Here is a 19,400-nt window from a genome sequence, read left to right on the forward strand (position 1 = left end):
AAGTTCTCTCCTATTTTTATTTTAAATTGCGAAGTTTTTGCTCAGATCCTTAATCATTACTATTATCAATTACTACCTCTTAGCGGTGTCCTCCCATCTCGCCTAATAGCTTATCAGGCACTGATTTCTCCAAGATAAGAACTTCCGCCATTTTAGGCGAGATGAAAATTTTTGTCTAGCCTAAAATGGTGACTAGGGAATTTCTGTACTAAAGAGGGAAATTCTATACTAGATTATTAACATTTACAACTACGAAATTGTGAAATCATTCTTTTTTTTTTTCGTTGCCGGTGGTGAAATATTGCATACATACCATAAATAATTCTAAACAAAGGACTAACCCTTCAGGGAGATGCTCCAATACTTTAAGTATTAACCACTAATTAAAAACAAAAAATATATCATATTGTAATATTCAGTAGAATAACGGTACACGGGTTTTCCTTCACCGTTTATTATAAAAGACGTTATACAATTTATATACAGGATTTACAAATAAGTAATTCTCTTATAGTTCTTTCCTCTATAATTGGATCTCCTACCCGTTTCAGCTCGGAGGTTTAAGGTTTGTCGGTTAAGGGTCTTCACTACAGTGAAATTAAACCACTGCTAATTTTAGAGTATTTCTGCAATATGTTCAAAACAAATAAAAATATTCGAAAAGCAGAAACGTAGTGAACTAGACAATACGATTTTGCATGTGATACCGTTATCACCACTCACCTATCTGTTTCCGATTTGGAACTGAAGATAGATTTAGCATTTTTTGCGGGTTCTGTAAGTAGCGGTATACCAAAAACATATAGATGAATTCTGGTAAAGGTATTACATGCAAAATCGTATTGTCTAGTTGACTAGGTTTCTGCTTTTTGAATATTTTTATTTGTTTTGAAGATATTACAGAAAAACTCTAAAATTAGCGGTAGTTTAATTTCGCTGTAGTGAAGACCCTTAAGAACGACCTTGCCCGTAGCAGCTGGTTTGAAAGAAGAAATTCTTGCCCGTCAGTAGGGTAGTTCAGAGGTAGGGTAGTATCTCCTGCCCGATGCAGGACGGAGATGTGTAAGGTAGAGACCTGCACGGGCCGAGTTTTTCGGCCCGAGCCCAATCCAGCCCGAACGTACCTAGGCCCGGCCCAGCCCGGGCACGAAAAGTTTTGGAGATTTTCGGCCCGAGCCCGGCCCGGCCCGGCCCGATAAGTTTTTAAAATTCTTGGCCCAAGCCCGGCCCGGGCCCGATAAATTTTAAAACTTTTCGGCCCGACCCCGGCCCGATAATTTTTTTAAAAAAATAGCTCGAGCCCCAATCTTTCTCAAAATTTAGTACTAAATTTGACCTAACCCTTAGAAGCATTTTCTAAACTCTGGTTCACAACCTGACGCTTGCCTCCCGAATGGTACTATTGTCTCCTACAACTTTGCTTGTCATCGAGAGAACAAAATCTCCATTCCCTGCAACAAAAATCTAACTTAATTGATTTTTAGCATAAAGTGAAGATGGCAATATTGTTTAGCGACAGGGAAAACATTCCCACCCCTTCTTGTTATATTTTGAGTTCAGTGAAGGTCAAGGTCAGAGCTTAATTTACCGCATAATGCCTGCAATCCTCTATAGTGAAACCGCTAAGCAACACAAACTGTAAATAGCTATTTTATTCTTTGTAACATTTTTCACGGACACACTACTTCAACGTTTGGTTTTATTCCAATTATCGTTTAACGAAAGTCAATAATTATTAAAGAATTGCAATTGATCGGCCCCAGCCCAAGTCCGGCCCGGCCCAAAGAAATAACAGTGTCGGCCCGCCCAAGCCCGGCCCGGCCCAAACAAATAGCAGAGTCGGCCCGCCCAAGCCCGGCCCGTGCAGGTCTCTAGTGTAAGGATATGACCAGTAAACAACGGATGTGTTCTGCCTTGAGATTTCTGTTTTCATAGCCAGTCTTTGAAGGCGGATTCTGTGGAGCGGTTGAAGGGGTCTTCTTCGTATCTCTTCGTGTTCTCTCGGTGACGGCGTCCATTATCTGCTAGCAGCTGCTTGTTCCGAAGCATGTGCTTTTGTTTACTAATATGAGAGGATAATGCAATATTCACAACCAACATAACGCAATACTTTGGTAGATAGAGGAAACTTACTTTAAGTCACAATTTAAGATTAATTACATTTACAGTGACTAGTTATAGTTGAACACATTAATAAAGTTTTTTTAGTTACATAATACGAATTTACACTATTAGGAGCTCATTGTCTGCAGCTCAATCAGGCAAGGACAAACGAGCACAAAGGAGTAAATTTCCCAAATTTCGAAGTTTTCTTATTTAAATATGATATGAAAATATTGTACCTATATCTTTCACCAAAATTATTCAATTTTAATTTAATATGGCCCATATTTTCTCTGGGGCTTATCAATAATCCCCACTGGTTCGTTTTAGAGTCTGTCAGAAATGAAACTGGATTAACTCCCCTCCCCGCTATTTAGACAATATCTGCATGATAATTTTCATTTAAAAACTTATTTCACTTCAAAGCAAAATGGCGCACAGTTCCTTTCAGGTTTCTTAATGATTTCTACTCCATTAACTTAACATCGGTGGAGAATAAAGAATGAATTTACCCTCTTTCTAATTAAAACCGAAACATGAGTTTTAGGAACGTTATGAGACACACAAAGTCTCAGAGACCCATTAGTCAATTTTGTATTATATTTACTTTCAAATGTATTTAAGGTCTTTTATAATAAAAGGGCCAAATAAATTTAAACTTTCATGAGCAATCAGGGTTGCCAACATTGCGTTTTAAAATTTATCACTGGGTCTCAGAGACTCATGTTTCGGTTAAAGTGTTAAAAAAAAATATGTCCCACGATAGCTTTCGTGAATAAAATATTCCATTTTTTTTTTTAAATATATGGTACTATAATTTTTTCATGCTTCCCAATCATGCTCACTGCTTGGGTTTGAAATCAATGATAAGTGAGAGTGTAAACTTCCTTAATTCCGTTACACTGTCACTTTTCATTGATAGAATAGGAAAGACGATCCTCGAGAGCTTTGTAATAAAATGTTCAATATTGATAGAATAGGACAGTATTCCCCAACCTTTTTCTATTTGCGGCACAGTATCACTTATCCATAGAGATGCAAAAAAGCCGGCTTGTTTGAATCGATGGTTTTTTGCACATAAAAAGCCGGCTTTTTTGGAAAAAAAACGAGAATTTTGGAAATTTTGGCTTTTTTTATTTTCATGATTTTTCTGTTTAAATAGCTTTCTTATAGTATACTCTAAAGTTAAAAAAGATTCCATGACCTGAATGCCATATTTCGCTCTGGAATTCACCATCATGATGGATGGAGCACATGGCTTATGAATTAAAGTAAACATAAAGTACGTAGTATTTGAGGGCAATTTTAGAAGCTATTTAACTTGATTTTAACTTCTGAATTATCGACATTTTATTCTTCTCTAGATCATTTCTTTTTAGTCATCCGTGTTTCATTTCTTAGAGCTTAGTACTCTAGCTTCTAGCACATAATTAAACTTATGTTTTTCAATATATCCATCAGAGCGTACATTTTTCAATATGTTTGTCAGAGCGTACTTCCACATTTCCGTTATATTGTAGCTGTGCAATGATTTAACAATAATCTTCCGGACACAACCTTGAATACCATTTGATAGAAATAATCAGTATCGAATTTAGAAAAATATTTGGAAGGGATTTTTTTCTGAATAATGTTTGGTTTTTCTAAAAATTTCTAACTTTTATTTAAGAGGAGCTTAAGTTTATGAGTACGGCATAACAAATATTTCGTTTCGTTTGTATATTCAGCTACAATCTTCCAGATACAACCTTGAAGACCATTTTATACTGATAATCAGAAAGTAAGTCGGCCAGGACTCAAAGTAGACGCACTATCTCTACATTCACAGATGGAATTAAGAAAAACTTTTGTCAACATGGTCGAATGCGGGATTGAATCCCGGACTTCACGATAGAAGCGAGAAAGCTAACCACTCACCCATGTTTGTTGTGCAGTTGTGCTTAACTTAAATGTATTCTCTTTCTCTCTTTCTCTGTGGCCAAAAAAGCTCTCCATTGACTTCTGTCCTTATCCAATTCAAACCAATTTCTACTCTGTATTCCTATTTCTGCTAGATCCATCTTAATATTGTCCTCCCATCTGAGCCTAGGTTTTCCTAATGGACGTTTTCCGATTGGATATCCAATTAAAACTTTGAAAACGTTCCCATTTTCTTCCATTCTGGCTACATAACCTGCTCACCTGAGCCTCCTAGACTTGATGACTCTAACGATGTTTGGTAAACCGTATAAATTATGTAGTTCCTCGTTATGAAGTTTCCGCCATTCCCCATTCCCGTTCCTCTTGGGTCCAAATATTTGTCTCAGAATTTTATTCTCAAATAATTTCAGTCTGCGTTCTTCCCTCAGCGTAAGCGGCCATGTTTCACAACCTAAAGCATAACAGGCATGATTATCATTTTATATATTTTAAGCTTTAAATTCCTTGACATATTTCGCGACGACAAAGTATTTTGAACTGAATAATAACAAGAATTTCCTGATTTTAGTCGACATTTAATTTGGGTATGATTTTGGCCTGGTAATACTGATCCAAGATATTTGAAAGTATCCACTGTGTCGAAAGTATTAAATGATATTTTAACGCATTCATAATTTGCCGTATTACGATCCTTGTGAATTTCCTTGTATTTAGATTTCTCTGCATACTCATCTCCCTGCAAGCGTTTAATAAGGCCTCTGCATTTCTTTCGATTTACATCATCAACATACATCATAACCTGGTGAATATCATCCAACTCTAGGCCCTGATTCCTATCTTTGATTTTTCTTATAGCGTACTCCGGAACAAAGCTGAATAATAACGGCGATAACGCATATCCTTGTTTCAGGCCAATCTCGACGTGGAAGCTTGCGTTTTTTCTACTCGGACTTTATTCTGGAATTCATTTAAACACTTAATAAATCTAGCTTTTTCGGTATTCCAAATTCTGTAAGAATGTTGTACAATTTTTCCCTCCTTACCGAGTTGTAAGCCTTTCTAAAATCAATAAACAGTTGATGTACTGGGTAATATATGCCCATTTCTTTTCGATTATTTGTCGAATGGTAAATATCTGGTCGATTTCGAGTAAATTCACACTGATAATCTCCAATAATTTCGTCTGCGTATGGGGTCAATCTCATTAATAGAATGTTAAGAGAAATGTCTCGATAAGTATTACAATCAATTTTGTCGTCTTTCTTGTGAATTGGAACAGTGATTGATTCTTCCAGTCTTTTTAAACGTATTCCATAGTTTTTCTTTTTATAAAAAAAAGTTTCGTAACTTATATGTTGAATTTTCTTGTTAAAAATTCAGAAACCTTCAGCATTGGGTAAACCGTGATGGTGGTTATATATTCTACAGCCTAGGAAACCATACGCTCAGATGAACCGTCTATTACGTATATGATCCATGAACAGAAAATTCAATACTTTCCCGATTCTGAACAAGCTTAAGGAGCAGTCAGTGCATTACAGAATTTGTAGCTTTACCGATTTTGCAGATCCGAAGCACCTGATAGGTGGTAACAGATTATTACGTATGTGATCAATCAGTGAAAAAGTTGTTCGAAATATTCATACAATGTATATGAAAGTTTTAAAACTTGATTTAAAAATTTCAAGAATGTACAGAACCACCCGAAACGAAGCTCTTGATGTGCAGATTTCTCTCATGTTTTTCTTTATTTTGCTTCAAAAAGAGGGTGTGTGATATTTTGAAGTAAAAATATTACATACAATTTTGCGTTGTTTGTGTATCATTTTTTAAAGTACTTATTGTATATAAGAAGTTAAAATATTATTACATATATTGGTTAATCCTTTGGAATTCATAATGTTAATATGTTAAGAATTTTAAAAAAATCTTTTTGAAATTTATGGTTTATTTTCGATGTTACATATTATTATCTGCATCAACCACTATTTAAATGAGTTTTTATATGTTGTAGAGAAGCAAAACAAAGTCTGCTTTATCAATTTAAAGCAAAATTTTCAAAAAAGCCCAAAATTTCCCAAGCAAAAAAGCGAAGCAGAAAAACCGAGTTTTTTTCAAAAAAGCCGGTTTTTTTCCGAGCCCTTGCATCTCTACTTATAAATGACTCATTATGTCACACCAAATTATTCTTCTGAGAAATTATATGACAATATTAATATAAATGTTTAATACAATCAACTTGTTATTATTATTATTATTGTTATTATTATCATTAAATAGAAATATAATCGTACATTTATTAGTAACTAGCAAAACCCGTTCTTCGCATCGGGAGAATACATTTCAATATATATATATATATATATATATATATATATATATATATATATATATATATATATATATATATATATATATATATATATATCCCTCTCCAAGTTAGGAGGCTGAATTTGGATTTAAACAGTATCGGAAGTGTTACTGTTCATCTCAGTGACCTCAAAAACTATGAATTCGGCACTAATATCGGTTATTTTCGATTATTTTTAAATACCTTCCTCCCTCTCTCTCTCCCCTAAAATGCACCGTTAAAGTGAAATGATCATTCCAGCCCCGAACCTCATCTATGTGGCAAATTCGATCGAGATCGGTCTCTTGGTTCAAGAGTTAAGTTTTATTTATTTTACAGGATTGACATTGGATTTTAATGGAATATACCTGTCATAATAGAAACTTTAAGGGTGATTGAAATATCCACAGGATTTACCTTGAATTTTAATGGGATATGCCTGTCACAATAGAAACTTTAAGGGTGATTGAAGTATCCACAGGATTTACTTTGAATTTTAATGGGATATGCCTCTCACAATAGAAACTTTAAGGATAATGGAAATATCCACAGGATTTACCTTGAATTTTAATGGGATATGCCTGTCTCAATAGAAACTTTAAGGATAACGGAAATATTCACGGGATTTACCTAAGATTTCCATGGAATGTATTTGTCATGGGAGAGTATTTGAATGTTCAAAAATCATCTTTGAAAGAGCCCAGAAATGTCCCATGGGAAATTCCGTTTCAAGGAATAAGGTGACATATCGATTTCCACATTATGTTGACATGAGTCCTATGGAGATCTCGATATCCTAAAACTGACTTCTCTTGGATGTTTAAGGAATGTCTGTGTACTACATGGGTAGCAGAGGTATTGTTTAAAATGTGATTTTTGCAATTGATCTCTTTCGCTTTCAGTGCAGAAATGACGAAAATACTTGATTGGAAGAGACACCGATTTCTGTGTAACTTTGGCGGGGGGGGGGGTGTCGTGGAATATCATGTAGAATGTATGTTTCGTTGCCATATGTTCAAGAAAAGATTCAAGCAAAAATGTGAAGATCCTGGAGTGGAGGAAACAATAAATTGAGTGCATAGCTCCCCTAGGCCTTCCAGAATCGGTGTCCATGTTGACTGGTCCATTTTATAAGCAAAGATTGACAAACCACGCGGAAAACAATTGAGAAAGTTGACCGCGGGATTCGAACTCAAGAGTCCGAAATTCGAATCAAGAACATATCAACTATTTAGCTAGTCCTTTCTGTGGCTTCCATTAAAAAAAATTCTCAAAGTTAAAATTTCTATCAACTTTGTTGGTAACGTTTATTTTCGTTCAAGGATTTACTTCCTTCATCGCGTAGCAGGGCGACCAGTACTTAACTGCTTTATAACATAACATATATCTATGGGGAAGAGGTGTGTCACGAAAACTATCGTCGTGGGCCGATGTTAAAATCCCGCTCCCCTCGTCATCTAGTTTCTGTAACGATTAGTTAAGAATTCTAATAGGCTGTTTTGCTATATTAGGAGACAGTGCCTTCGGACCACTTCAGTCGACAACAAGACAGCGGATGGTCTCCAAAAGGAGAAGAACCATTTGTACGGCGACCTTGGGGAGAAGCGAATTGTAAAACAACAGAGAAGGGGAACCACACCTCATACTCTGACGTATTGCTTTTTCTTTCTGTATTCTTAAAAGAAGAGGAATCCATTTGTAAATTTTATTAGCATAACTATATATCTTTCAGTGAGGACGGAAGGAGAAGTTAGTTTTTGTTTTGGTGAGTCAGGAACAGGAGAGCGGCAGACTCTCTCTTATTTCTAAGTGCAAGACCTTTTCATTGCAAAGGAATAGCACGGTGAGTAGTACTTTTAATTAACCTAGCTTAATTATTTAATCATTAATTTCTTATTTGAAACTTAACCTTATAGTTTATGCAACCTTAAATTTATCACCGCAGAAACAAATGTTCAGAATTCAATCGTATTATCTCTGAATTTAACCCGATCAAGATGACAGTTACCCTTCTTAACACTAGCATCTCCATCTTTTTATTATTGATCTGCCTTATAAAGAAAAAGAAAAGAATCTCACGTTTAGTTCAAACAGAAGGGACCCCAAATTGTGTGGTAAAAGCTTGAACTTTAAAAGCCACAAAATAGTTGTACAATTTTGTGTCATTCTTATGTGTTCGTCACTTCCTTATTTTACTCTATATTTGATATCAGTTCCTCTAGGATCTAAGTAGATTGAACCAAAGTAAATGTATATCGCGAAAAAAAAAAACTCTGTATACTGCGCATTGCACCACAATACAAGCATTATTGCTTGTGTCTGTAGGTTTTTTTGGGGGGAAATTTTGGTTTCCTCTAACTTTCTCATTTCCCCAATGCTTCCATCATCATTCACTTCCTTTAGTCATAGTCTCCCTTAGCTTAAAGGGCATAATCGTTAAACTGAAAGATTATTGCTCGTAGATTAGATTGACTTATTACTATGATTTAGTGGCGTAAGTCAAGCAAGTAGTATCACTGGAAACTAAAACAAAATTTCTGGTTACAAAATTAATTTCACAAAAGAGAAATATGTAAATTTGGAATGACTTTTGAAAAATGTATTGGTTACAATTTATTATTTCCAAGGAAATATTTTTATACATCGTGAATAACTCAATTTCATTTGATAATTGATAATGTAACTTCGAATTTAGCAATTAAGTATTTTGTACGTTACAGTATTTATTAAATTTATATTTTTATTTCCAAGTTGCTTAAGAAATTTAATATATAGGGAGGTCCGTAATTACATCCTTATTTACATAGAATGATTCTGTTACTAATGACGCTATAGAATTGGAGTCACTTGTAGAATAAACAATGATCATCATCATTATGATAGGGATTCCGCCATTATTGTGCCATCATCATCATAGGTAATGGCAGGTCACTTGCCGCAACTAAATGGTTCCATGCTCTACTGTCTTCCGCTAATGTTTTCGTCTTCCCGTATGATTTTTCTGTTTTGATATCGTCCTTCAATTATCGTCTCCATTCCCTTCCTCTCTTTCCTGCGGAATTCTGTCACCATACTCTCAAGCATATCCCTAGTCATTTCAATTTAACAACATATGTACGAGCATCAGGGACATCTTTTTGTAATGGGTGCAAACGTTCTTAACAGTTTTTGTAACATATCATCTGTTACTTTCACACACTCCTCCCTAATCATAGCTTCCAATGTGTCCGGATTATGTGTTTTTTTGGCACACACTTTCTCTTCCAACTGCTTGTTGAGTAACCCAGTGCTATTCAACATTTTTTTTCGCCCGTACCCCTGGACACAGTTTGTCATCCAATCATGTACCCCTGAAGCTGTTTGAAAGAAATTAAATCGAAATGAACTTATTAAATTTAATACACATGTTCTGTTGATTATAAAGGGGGACAAATAGATGCCCAACAAAAGGAAAATCAGTGTGCCAACCAAAAGACTATTTATAGGGGGCTAAAAGTGCACATCCGAAAAAATTAACATGGGAAATTAATTTCGATTAATTTCGGATGGCGCAAAGAATTGTGGGTAGGCAATCAGCTGCTTGAACAAACATTGAAGCCAGCTCAAACGTCAATGGGTTGTTGAATGTGCAGTTGTATAGACCTATATTTTTCCCAAAATGAGATACGCTTACGATCTTTGTATATGGACTTAAGATATTATTATAAAGACTACAAACTACATGACTGGGGTATTCTTTTTGTCAAGTTTCCAAAGCCTTGGGATGATTTACAGAGGTGTAAAAAAATGAATTCATACGTGTAGAAAAAAGATCTGAGACTGTATGCAATAAATGATAACCGATTACTTGGAAATATTAGACGCTCGAGAAGTCATGTCGAAAATCGTCCATTGGAAAAGAAAAATTTTCTCCAACTATGATTATTCAATAAATGTTGGATTACGTACCCCCCAGAAACATTTTTGCGTACCCCCGGTTGAATAACAAACTCACCGACGTGGAACATGGCTTCTCCTAACCGCAAGAACTTATTCAAGATTTCCAGTTCTACTTTCATCCATGACAACTTCATATTTTTGTCAAAATCCTCTAATATCAATACTTTCCATTCTCACCACGTTATATTCACCATAATCCGTAGAACTCAACCATACGAGACACCATACTTCCCATGATACATCCTCAGATACATTTTGAGATCTCGAGCAAATGATGTGGCAACACTGACACTGTACTGGCGCATTGTTCAAGTACTGGATTGTGTGCTAAATGTTACTGACCTGAAAGAAGTAGATAATTATTTCTTTGCAATATCAATAGTCACGGAAAGTGTGCATTGTTTGCATCTTGTTTTATACAGGATTATATACAGTAAAAAACAACGGTATCTACCAAAACTGCCAACTTCAACTTCGCATCATTCTCTCAAAACAAAAGACAAGGGGCCTTATGCAGAGTCGTTCTGAAGTCTGATTAGTGCAGTACTAAAGCGTTCTACTAACATATGTTCCCTGCAGTAGTTAGGCCTTAAGTATGATGGTAATCATACGTCAAAACGACTCTGCATAAGGCCCAAGCTATCTACCAGAAGCATTATGAAGTCTTAATCTTTCTCTGTGCTATTGGTCAATGCTTAGCTACGTAGGCCTACTTTAAACTTTGCAATTGAGATGAAGGTTAAATAAAAGGAAAAGAAAAAGAAAAAATAAATGAATGGCTGAAAAGTTTAATAAACATTTATTCAAGAAGCGGAGGGCGTTAACTAAGTCCGTGGTGTGACGGATCCCCACTTCTCGTGTTTGTTAGTTCATTGGCTGTTAATGTCCCTTTGCAGCATCAATATTATATGAGAATCATATTTACAGCTTAATGTAATATCCGAATCACATGAATCCCTCACCGAAAATTAAACTCGAGGTTCCTGTGGTGAAAATACGTGCCTTAATCATGGTTTGATTCCAGATTGTGAGTTTGGGCGTCAACGGAACATGTTTGTGGATTATGTTCGTGTTTTTTTTCGGGATTCTATAGTTTCTGCCCCTTCAATTGTTTCTATTGGTAGGACACAATTAGTAAATACTTGTAACAAGGAACGATTTCTCAAAATTACCAGTCTTGTAATACAAGTGTAACATTTTTCAATATCAAATGTTGTAAAATTTATATACAATATCATGAAATCATGACAATAGGTATCAGATTTAGTATTTTTAAATGACTGTTATTATTATTCTGTTCATGATATTTTACGACTTGTGAAAAACATATGTAAAACGACTTGTTGCTTTGAGAAATAGGTTCTAGGTAGTAAATACTTGGTAATATATATTAATTCACGTATTACCAATGCTTATAAATATATATATATATATATATATATATATATATATATATATATATATATATATATATATATATATATATATATATTAATTCACGTATTACCATTGTTTATCTGTCCTATCTTTGTATGGATAATGTAAGCTTTTTCACTTATATGATGCTCTTCATGAAGTGGCTTTAAGTTTAGAAATGAACTTCGGTCCTACAAACTTAAATATTTTTGATTTTAGATAGTGCGTGTACTGTTTATGAGCAATGGCGGCTCGTTGATATGCAATTAGTTAGGCACACTACATAACTGTAAGTTGGGTCGTATATGTATAAGTAGTCTCAATGCAAATTGGCCACTTGGTATCCTTATGAATATACTACCAAACTTAGTTATGCCGTATGCACCACAGGTTGCATAACGAGCCGCCAGTGTTTATAAGCACTCACAAGGGAACATCTTATATTGATAGTAACAATGCCCAATCAAACAATGCGGAAACGATAGATGAGTGAAAAAAAAATGAGAAATCCAAAGTTTTACGGGCCGACACTCAGAAACACAGGAGATGTAGAGGAAAGAAGGATCTAGAATTATCTGAAGATAGGAATGCAAAAGATTCAGTGAAACAGAAATAACTTCAAAATGATTAAAGTAATCAAAATGACATTTACACAACAGTATAGTAAGCAAACATTGTACCCACAGACATGCTCAATAACATCATATGTAAAGCAGTGTTGCCGACGTTTGAGGATATGAAATCAAACATGTGCACCAGCAGTGAGCCTGCGGACCACTTGGTCATTCAAGGGAATGGATCAATCAGCTCATGTGCTGTGTTTTGGTACTATTCTGACATTTTATTTTGGCAGAAATTCTTCGCCACTGTGATTCATCCGTTATTTTTGTACTTCAGTGATTATATTATTCTTGTTTGTGGTCTCATATTTTAGTTTCAACTACTTCGAATCGTGTACTGTATGTACTCTTCTACATCCGAGATTCATATAGGCCTATCTTGAAATATTGGCAACACTGTACATCAAGACTTTACCGGTATGGTTCTACTCATAATTAGATTTGCTAGATGTTATAATTTGTGTTCCGTGCAACTTAAGAAAACTTCATTTTGTGCTTAGTTAGCAACACTGCATTACATATGATATTATTGAGCATGTCTGTGGGTACAGTGTTTGCTTACTCTACTGTTGTGTAAATGTTATTTTGATTACTTTAATCTTTTTGAACTTCTCTCTGTTTCAGTGTATCTTTTGCATTGCTATCTTCACATGATTCTAGATTCTTCCTTCCTCTGTATCTCCTGTGTTTCTGGGTGTCGGCCCGTAAAACTTGAGATTTCTCACTTTTCGTCATTTCTCTATCGATTGCGCATTGTTTGATTGGGCAATGCTACTAACAATATAAGATGTTCCCTTGTAAGTAGTTATGACAGAGCGGACGATAACAAATGTAAAAAGCCCGGACTTATTGTTATATTTCGTGGTGATATTGGGTATGCCAATACATAGAACTATGAGAAAACCACATTAATTATTAGTAGACCTATATTTACATTGTTTGACATTGACTATCACAACTCATGAACACATATTTAGACATGACAAATCATGCCCTGAATACAGTATGTACATTACCATTTTTAACTCACATTAAAAAAAAAAAAAAAAGAAAGAAAGAAAGAAAGAAAAAGAATAAGTTAAACACTTGATTATAAGTTGAATGAACAATCTTTAAAATGGAGAAAGGAAACTATAAAGTCAGGAATAAACTGTCAACCATATTTAGATTATGGATAAAAGGAGAAACCGGTTTTAGGTTGCGACTTCTGCAAGTTATGACATGATCGTGCTTCTTTTTATTTCCCGTCTGAAGTATCAACGAACTTAGAACAAAGAAGTCAACTACTGCATTTATCCCTTTGCATTTTCTTTTATTTTTATCTACTCTGAGTTGTAAGTAGAAAACAGCTGTGGTCAAGGTTACGACAGATTTGTGGCTATACTTCGCATTCTCTATACATAGATAGTTGACTTGGTAAGCTCAAGTTAATTCTGTACTTTTATCATCTGTTTGTGATAATCGTTATATTCATTTGGAATATTGTTTTATTTAAATCTATATATACAGGGTGTTTCAAAACAACACCGACCTACGGGAGGTGATTGTTCATTTGGAATGTTGTTTTATGTAAAGCTGTATATACATAGGGTGTTTCAAAATAACACCAACAATGTTTGGGAGATGATTCCTGACACTAAGATAAGACAAAAAGTATAGATCAACCTGGGTGCAGAAATTCGTCATTTCGTAGTTATAGGCTGCCGAAAACAGGAAGATAAATGAATTTAAAGGTCAATAGCTCCAATATTATGCGAGCTACCGTAGTCGGGTCAAGACTTCACTTAGAAACTAACATGTGCGCTATCCAAATATCCATGTTTCAGAATCCTGCGGTACTTCCGTAACAATTTTTGTAGAAGTAAGTGGTGACTAATTCAAATTATATGCCCGTAGCCAAACTGTCTCTATAAACATTGTTGCGATGTATTTTTGGATAACGCACATGTTAGTTCCCAAGTGAAGTCTTGACCCGACTACGGTAGGTCCCATAGTATTGGAGCTATGGACCTTTAAAGTTCATTTCTTCATGTTTTCGGCAGCCTATGACACGGAAAGGATGCATTTGTGAACCCAAGTTGGTCTATACTTTTTGTCTTATCTTGGTGTCAGGAATCACCTTCCAAACGTTGTCGGCGTTGTTTTGAAACACCCTGTATATATTTTCATTCTGTTGGTTGTAGTTTAGAGTCTATTTTACTATTTTCGAAATACCGTGCCACAGAAAAGTTAAGACATAAGACTGATCAACAGGTAGTGTTTCTTGTTGCTTCATAATACATCTGTAATTCCAAAATTACGTCATAGACTTTAGTGATGTACTACTCAACAATGTGAAGGTGTTGAGTCTTTATACAGCCAAGCAAAGCGTAAACAAAACTATTGGACGAAAATGACATCATTAAATCATTCAGTTTTGCCTTGAAAGTAATTTAGTTCAAGAATAAGGTTTAAGAATCTCGTTTTACTTCTTTTGTTTAAGAGTTTCCTCCATGAATCAGAACATGGACTTTTCCTCGTCAGAGATTCTCCTTGACATTACGCCATCACTTCGATAATAATCTGTATACATTGTATTTCACTATATTTGTGAACTTTTTTTTTTTTTTTTTTTGAATGTTTCAAATTAACTTAACAGGAATTTGAAGATACATGAAAAATGGACACAAAAATACGTGAATAACATTTGAAAAGAACAAGATAAGAAAGAAAACACGAAAAACTTCAATAAAAATAAAAGCGAAGTGCAAAAGGAAGCCGATTCTACCGTATGTGCATGCTGGGAAAAGAAAGAACCAGTCATAAAGTATTCCTTAAGTAAGATAATTAAATATTTGTAGTTAAGAGATTCGGACCCCCAATGGGCTTCACCTCATAATAGTCATCCCAACGCTTCACCGACCGACTTTGAATTTTTGCTTAACTTGGGAGACGATCCACATACGCTGCCGATGGAAATCGAACCCGGATATCCCACGCCAGAAGCGCGTACACGAACCATTAGCCACGAGGTAGCTGATACCACTGGACCATCGTAGCTGCAAGTCTTGGATTTGGAACATAGAATAGTCTTGTGTTGCGTGTAATGCGAATAGATACTCGGAAATTAAGTGTGGAAAGTAGATAGTGACAGTTTCACTTACCCTTTACTATTCTATGAAGAAATAAAATATCAGTTATTTTGTTATGAGTGCAGTAAGATTTACTTTATTCCACTACGGAAGAAACCAAGGCCTGGTAAAAAGTAGTTAATGCCGTCAAATTTTGATTTTTTTTTTTTTTTTTTTTTTGTAAATCTACACAACATTCCCTTAACCTTGTCTTTCCTGGTTTGCTAGATTAGGTTTACTACCTCTTAACTTAACTCCAACATCCTCTGAATACTGTGACGACATCGGAAATTGACACCACACAGGAACTGGAACCGGAGATTACGTGTGGCAAACATTCAATTAGTCCGTCAAAGTAGGGTAGTTGAAAAAAAGTGTTTATCTATGTATTAGTTCCATAATTAATATACATTCAGAGACTTGGACATTACGGAAGTTAGACAAGAAATATTTAGAGAGCTTCGAAATATGGTATTGGAGGAAGATGGAGAAGATAAATAGATTTAGAGAGTAACAAACGAAGATGTTTTAAAACGGATAGGAGAGAAGAGGACGCTTTTAGCCAGCATCCTTCGTAGAAAGGCCAATTGGATTGGACACATCTTGCGAAGGAATTGTCTTCTTCATACCATCCTAAAGGAAAAGATGGAAGAAATGCGAGGAACAGGAAGAAGAACAGAACTGTTTGATGATTTGAAAAATGGACGAAAATATTGGGAGTTAAATGAGGAATCGAGAAACGTGAAAAAACATTTTCAGGTTCAAACCTAATACTTAAAAAAAAAAAAAAAAAAAAAAAAAAAAAAAACTAACTGATTAGTTCCAGGACCTGGCAAAAGGCAGAATATCTAATAATAATAATCATAATCATAATTAACTAATTCGTTAGAAAATAATAAAAGAATTCTTACATGCAGGTTTGTCGGAAACCTCTTTTTTTACTAGCTCTACGAACAAGACTATGATTGTCAGAGACGTTGTGTTGTGGGATTTTTATTGCACTTTCAAAGTAAACAAAAAAAAAAAAAAAATGAATTTATGAAGGTCAGTAAGTTTAGAATAGACCATCCTCAAGAATTGACTCGTGTTAACAAGGGCGTCGAAGGGTCATAATGAAAGGGTCAAGTCCAGTGCAAAATAAGGGGAGAACGCAAAGCATCTTTACCAGTTGCTACATGACTGAAATATCTACGACTAAATAATTTAAATAAAATTAGTTTTATTAACTTTCTTTCCTTAAAGAAAGAATATGTTGGCGTCAATTTAATGATCCTCAGTCATGTTGTATGTAGTTGAAGATTGTTACAAAAAAAAAAAAAAAAAAAAATCCTATGCTTTAACGAAAATTTTTCTCGCTTCTTGTAAGAATTTTGAAAATAACTTGAGGAATGTAAAACAGGTTTTAGAGGCTTGTCAAGGTATTAAATGTTTAAGCAGAGTGAATACGTAATTTGTGGGCTTAACAAGATTGATTATACAAGATCTGCCGTCAACAACAAAACCCTTGCGTAGGCCTATACAGATCCACCAACAGAAAAGTGAAACTTTTAAAAAGTACATTTTGGAAAGACGCCCAAAAACATCTAAATTATAATAACAGCAATTCTTTCGCAATCAGATATCGTTTGACGTCAGTAATTACACACTTTATAACTAATTTGTATAAGAGGAATGCGTTTCTTATACGCGGTTTACAATGTGTTGAAGTCTATGCACTGGTAATATGTGTCACTAAAAAAAGGGTCGTAACTTTATCAATTGTGGGTAGCTAATGAATATGGTAGTTGGTAGACAGACGTGAATGGAATGATTTTGGCAATTGAGCATAATTTGAATGTATTCCAAAGTTCTAAACAAGACATGGGCGGATTCATAGCGTAGTAGCATAGTAATGTATGAAGTATATTCATAACACTATAACCATGAAAAGTTTTTATGTGTTGTGCTATGGGCGTCTCTGGCGGGGGGGACAAGGGGACGCGTCCCCTCTACATTTTGAAGTACAAAATATTCCATATTTTATTTTAATTTAATTTATTTACTAACGACTGTATTTGGAATATAATTATTCAGGCTGTGAAACGATTATAACAGAGTTCGGAGTTCTTAGGGGGTCCGTGAAAGTAACAAATGGAATCGAAGATAATAAATAGCTTGGGTTAGGTAGTACCATTTAAATCTCTTTTTTCTCCCCCCCCCCCAATTTTACATGCTAGAGACGCCAGTGTGTTGTGCAAAATATTAAAAGTTATATTTTGTGATTTCGTGTACATACAGTGCTATTTAACAAAAAAGCGAAAAAAGCAGGCATCGATAATATTGATTTTAAAAAAATGTTTGTAAACCTAAAAAGTTCATCCTGTAATATGATGAACCATACCAGCAATATGACAGTTTATATTAAGGTTAATGAGATATTGCTTAAAATTGTCATCAACGCTTAAATTTTGTTTTTGTTTAATTAAAATATTATCCAAATATAGACTCAAAGACATGTCAGGCAAAAGAACATAAAGAACTCAACAACATAAGATGTTGCAGAATAAACTCTTGTGTGTAGTTTTCAAGAAAATTTTAAAAAATAAACTTTTATGGGCGTATAAATTATATCGTACATTGTCAACAATAGTTGAAAATTTTTATTTTGCTGCAATAAGTTGTTATTTATTTCTTTATTGTATAACTAACTAATTTTAGGGCCTATGGAACACGGAGGTTCAATACAGCATTGTTCACAAGAGATCTCCATTGACTTCTATTCTTAGCCAATTGGATTCAGTTTCAACTTCGTACTCCTATTTCTGCGAGATCCATCCTAATATTGTCCTCCCATCTGCGCCTAGGTCTTCCTAACGGTCGTTTATCGATTGGATTTCCAGTTAAAACTTTGAAAGCGTTTCTACTTTCTTCCATTCATAATCTGTCCACCTAAGACTCCTACACTTGATGACTAACAATGCTTGGTGAAAGGTATAAGTTATGCAGTTCCTCGTTATGAAGTTTCCGCAATTCCCCATTCTCTTAGGTTCGAATATTCGTCTCAGGATCTTGTTCTCAAATACTTTCAGTCTACGTTCTTCCCTTAGAGTAAGCGACCACGTTTTGCAACTATACAGGACAACAGGCATATTTTTATAAATTCTAAGCTTCAAATTCCTCGATAGAATTCTCGACGACAAAAAAAAATCTTGAACTGAATACTAACACGAATACCCTGCTTTTAGTCGGCATTTAATTTCTTCGTGAATTATATGATTTTGGTTTGTTAATACTGATCCTAGATATTTGAAAGTATCCACTTGATCAAAAGTATTATTTAATGTTTTAATGCATCCATAATAATGCAGTATTACGATCCCGACGAACTTCCATGTATTTAGTTTCTAAACTTATGTCCCTGCAAGCATTTAATAAGACCTTTGCATTTCTTTCTATTGTTCTCATATCATCCCTTATTAAATTTACATCATCAGCATACGTCATAACCTGGTGAATAACATTCAGCTTTATACCCTGGTTACTGTCTTTGATTTTCCTCATAGCGTATTCCAGGACAAAGTTAAATAATAATGGCGAAAGCATATCTCATTGTTTAGCGAAATACACTGTTAATTGGCTGGTTGTTTTTCCTGACAGTGATGCATATACTCTTTACACACATACTACTTATAACTTTTAAGTTACGTTAAGCAGTAATTGTTCATTATATTTCAAAAGAATAGTAACTGAATGTTATAATGATAATAGCGAACATACACGTAAACCATTAAATATGAAAATAGGAAACATATTTTCATCACAATATTTTCTAAATATTCAAGTAATTCTCGGGATCAGAGAGCGCGCCTGTGCGTGCGCACATGGCTTTGATGTTTCAATCCCGTAGGTTTCACAGATCACTAATGCTACTATATTTTAAAACATATTTCCAAGCTAATTACC

The 19,400-nt window shown here is 34.7% G+C and overlaps 1 protein-coding gene across 1 annotated transcript in view; it reads left to right on the forward strand.

The window, feature by feature from the left end:
* Positions 1-7,903: 7,903 nt before the first annotated feature.
* Positions 7,904-19,400, forward strand: part of LOC145692733 (uncharacterized) — a 48,663-nt gene continuing 37,166 nt past the window's right edge. The window contains exon 1 of the mRNA XM_081768165.1: positions 7,904-8,216. The gene's annotated coding sequence lies outside the window, so the exon portion shown is untranslated. The remainder of the gene's footprint in view (positions 8,217-19,400) is intronic.

This window comes from Thermobia domestica, chromosome 8 (assembly GCF_964235325.1).
Source record: "Thermobia domestica chromosome 8, izTheDome1.hap1.1, whole genome shotgun sequence".
NCBI classification, from domain to species: Eukaryota; Metazoa; Arthropoda; class Insecta; order Zygentoma; family Lepismatidae; genus Thermobia; species Thermobia domestica.